A 5,024-nucleotide genomic window follows, 5' to 3' on the forward strand; every position below is an offset into this window, starting at 1 on the left:
GATTAACATGTTAGTAATTACAGGTCAAGTGGAGATTCTCAATGGCCAAAGGAGAAATATTTTTGTCAAGTGGAGCTTAGGTTAAAGCTCGCGTGACATGACAAACTTCTTGGATGTCTTAGATTTTCACAAAAGTCTCTCTCTCGAGGTTTGAAAGTCTTTGGAAATGACTACCTGATAAATCAAATAGGGAATTGTTAAGTTGCATGTGCTTTTCATAGATTTCCAACTTAAAACTATAAACTATGGATTGATTCTATCTTTTTATATATTAGTTAATTATTTATTCAATTATCGATGTGTGATTCTTTTTCATTCGTTAACATTTCTTTTCACGCTCAGACCACTACAAGAAAACACATACATAACGAGAAAATTTAACGAGGAAAAAAAATCTTCGTAAATTTACGTCGATTTTATGAGAAACTTGCGTGGAAAACTAATGTCATCGTTATTTCCTCGTAAAGTAACGACAAAAGCGTTTCGTCGTAAAGTGGATGTAATTTGACGTGCCTTTTACGAGGAAATACTATTTCCTCGTAAATACGACGTAAACTTCGCGTGTTATTTACGAGGAAATAGTTTACGTGTATTTAGCGAGGAAATTTTGAATCCACCAACTTTGTAGGTGTTACACGTTTTTTTTTGCCACCTAATTAATTTTCGTCGTAAATTCATAGGAAAATTACAACTACAAGATTCGAAATTTCCTATAAATATGGATGTTTGAACATCATTTTAAACACACCAACAACAAAAAACGTGAAAGAAAAAAAATTGCTGGCTCCGGGACTATTTACGAGTTGCGGAAGTGGATGTATATGCATAGAGATGCTAACGGGAGAGTGACGAAAGAATACCTTGCGGGCTTGGAGACATTTATGCATCAAGAAGATTCAACACCGCTCGCCCAAGAAAGTGGTAAGATGTTCTGTCCTTGTCGGAAATGCAACAATTCGAAACTGGCAAACCGTGAAAATGTTTGGAAGCATTTAATAAATAGAGGTTTCACGCCAAATTACTATATCTGGTTTCAACGTGGAGAAGGTTTTAATTATGATCAGAATGAAGCTAGTAGTAGTAATAGCAATTTTCAGGAAAAAGAACCGGTTGATCATCATTTGCATAATGAACATAGTTACCATCAGGAGGAGATGGTAGATTATGATAGGGTTCATGATATGGTAGCTGATGCATTCGTAGCTCATGATGAAGATGAAGAACCTAATATAGATGCAAAAAAGTTTTACAAAATGTTAAACGCGGCGAATCAACCACTTTACAGTGGTTGTAGAGAAGGTCTCTCTAAATTGTCGTTATCTGCTAGAATGATGAATATTAAAACTGATCACAATCTTCCTGAAAGTTGCATGAACGAATGGGCGGACTTGTTTAAAGAGTATTTGCCGGAAGACAATGTGTCTGCTGATTCTTATTATGAGATTCAGAAACTGGTTTATAGTCTTGGGTTGCCTTCGGAGATGATAGATGTTTGCATCGACAACTGCATGATCTATTGGGGAGATGATGAGAAGCTAGAAGAATGTCGATTCTGCAAGAAGCCACCATTCAAGCCGCAAGGACGGGGACGTAATAGGGTACCGTACCAAAGGATGTGGTACCTACCAATTACAGACAGATTGAAAAGATTGTATCAATCAGAGCAGACTGCTGGAAAGATGAGATGGCATGCCGAGCATACTCAGACGGATGGTGAGATGACTCATCCATCAGATGCAAGAGCCTGGAAACATTTCAACAAAGTACATCCGAATTTCGCTAGCAATAGCCGGAATGTGTATCTCGGACTATGCACAGATGGATTTAGTCCGTTCGGAATGTCAGGAAGACAATATTCATTGTGGCCAGTCTTTCTTACACCATACAACCTGCCACCGGAGATGTGGATGCAACGGGAGTTGCTATTCTTGACCATATTAATACCTGGTCCGAACCATCCAAAAAGGTCCCTGGATGTTTTCCTACAACCACTGATAAAAGAGTTGAAGGATTTGTGGTCAACAGGGGTGAGGACATATGACTGTTCAACGAAGACGAATTTTACGATGCGAGCGATGCTTTTGTGGACCATAAGTGATTTTCATGCCTATGGGATGTTGTCTGGATGGACTACACATGGGAGATTAGCTTGTCCATATTGTAATGGAACGACAGATGCGTTTCAACTGAAGAATGGTAGGAAGACAAGTTGGTTTGATTGTCACCGTCGATTTCTTTCCATTGGCCATCCTTACCGAAGAAACAAGAATTTGTTTAGGCACAAAAGGGTTGTGAGAGACACTCCTCCTCCATATCTAACTGGAGAACAAATTGAAGTGCAAATCGACTACTACGGAGCTAACGAAACAGTTCGTTGGGGTGGTAATTGGCATGTCCCTCGTAATATGCCTGATTCTTACGGTGTTCATCACAACTGGCACAAGAAGAGTATATTTTGGGAGTTGCCATATTGGAAGGATCTTCTTCTGCGCCATAACCTCGATGTGAGGCATATAGAGAAGAATTTCTTTGAGAACATCATGAATACAATATTGAATGTCCCAGGGAAGACAAAAGACAACATAAAATTGAGGTTGGACTTGCCGGATATTTGCTCAAGAAGCGAGTTACATATTAAAAGCAATGGACAAGTTCCCGTTCCGATATTCAGATTATCTTCAGAAAAAAAGTCGGTGTTGTTCAACTAGGTGGCATCAGAAGTGAAGTTTCCCGATGGGTATGTTTCGAATCTCTCTAGATGTTTAGAAAAGGGTCAAAAGTTCTCCGGGATGAAGAGTCATGATTTTCATGTCTTTATGCAATGACTATTGCCCTTTGCATTTGCGGAGCTACTTCCAACAAACGTACATGAAGCACTTGCAGGTACGTAGTGTATTATATAACAATAATTTTATAACGGTCTAATTTGCAAAATAATATATGACTAACAATGTGTTTAATTTTTTTTGGAATATAAAAGGCATTGGAGCATTTTTCAGGGATCTGAGCACACACACTCTTAAAGAAGAAGTTGTGGAACAGCTTCAGGAGAACATTCCCATCTTATTGTGCAACTTGGAGAAGATATTTCCTCCCGGATTTTTTGACGTCATGGAGCATCTAGCTGTCCACCTCCCATATGAGGCATTGCTTCGTAGACCTGTACATTATGGATGGATGTATCAGTATGAGCGAGCCATGAAATATTTGAAAGGAAAATCAAAGAACCTCGCCAAAGTTGAAGGTTCTATAATTGCTGGAAGTTTGACGGAAGAAGTTTCTCACTTCACATCGTAATACTCTGTGTCAAAAGTACGTACCCGGAGAAGAGCTTCAAGAAGATATGATGATAGTGGTGTTGCGCCAACATATGTAGTTGCTGGTGTTCCAGACATCTTTAGCCAGATTGAACGACTCGGTGGGAAGTCTAAAGAGGTTTGGTGGTAGAGTGAACAAGACGCTCATAGTGCACACACCTATATTCTACTCAATTGCGAGGATCCATTGATGCGTTATTTTGAAAAGTAACATATATGGACACTTCGAAACACATATAAGTATAATTAATTATTTAATTGCGATAGATTCATTCCTATAAAATGTGATTTTACAGCCTATTTGTTTCTCAAGTCGAAGAAACATTTCCTGATATATCCACAAGTGACGTAGACAAAAGGAAAGATCAACACTTCATTAAGTGGTTGCGGAATCAGGTATTAACTCAAACTCTTTTTTCATACATGATTTGTATTTCATTAACATTCTCTTTATTTTTGCAGGTTGATTATGACGACGATGCAGATTATCCTAAGTGGTTACACGAAGTAATTCAATCTCCACTTGTAAAGGTCACCACATCACAGATGTATTTCACACGAGGCTGTACTTTTTACACCTCGAGGACGAATCATCAGTGGAGAAGAACCACCATTGCAAGAAGAACAAATAAATGAAGTCGAGGAACCTGAACAAGAAATTGATGACATTCTTCTCATTGATCCGCATAATCACGAGTACGAAGATCTTACCGATGATGCCACAGACGAAGCTGTTGAAGACGAGTTTAATGAAAATGATGATGTTTCTAGTAATGACGAGAATGTCGATGTATCCGATTGATGTATTTGATTTTGTGTAATGTGTTTTATGAATAAGATGTGGGAGTTTGTTTTATGAATAAGGTAATGTGGGGTTTGTTTTATGAATAAGGTAATGTGGGAGTTTGTTTTATGAATAAGAAAATGTGGGAATTGTGGTTTGGAATGGAAATAAAGATGGGGTTTGGAATATATGAAGTAGAAAATAAGGAATATGGGGTTTGGGGTTTCGGATTTAAGGGATTTAAACATAACACTCGTTAATTCCACGTAAGCCAACGAGGAAATAACGACGAAATATAAAAATAAAGAACGCGGGGCTCGTTAATTCCACGTAAGCGCAAATCGTCGTAAACACCACGTATGCGAAATCGTCGTAAACACCACGTAAGACAACGAGGAAATAACGACGAAATATAAAAATAAAGATGGGGTTTGGAATATATGAAGTAGAAAAATAAGGAATATGGGGTTTGGGGTTTCGGATTTTAGGGATTTAAACATAACACTCGTTAATTCCACGTAAGTAGAAATCGTCTTAAATACCACGTAACAGGAATCGTCGTAAACACCACGTAGGACGAAATCGTCGTAAATACCTCGTAGTGTAAAAACTAGAAAAAAAAGAAAAAGGAGAAAGATACCAGATTCACATGTGGCAAGACTTCCAGCAATTATAATACGTAAGTCTCGCCCACATGAATTCTAATATCTTCTTCTTTTCCTCTTATTTTTCAAATATTTATAATTTGAATAGGATTTTGCTGAGGAGTGTGATTTGAGATAAAGTGTGATTTGAGAGTTTGTGTGTGGTTTGAGAATGAGAGTTGTGGGTATATTTATAGGAAAGCGCGGCTCGTCAATTCCACGTAAGCAAAATCGTCGTTAATACCTCGTATATAAAAACACGGGTCTTTGTAATTCCTC

This window comes from Brassica napus, chromosome C8 (assembly GCF_020379485.1).
Source record: "Brassica napus cultivar Da-Ae chromosome C8, Da-Ae, whole genome shotgun sequence".
In the NCBI taxonomy this organism is placed as follows: Eukaryota; Viridiplantae; Streptophyta; class Magnoliopsida; order Brassicales; family Brassicaceae; genus Brassica; species Brassica napus.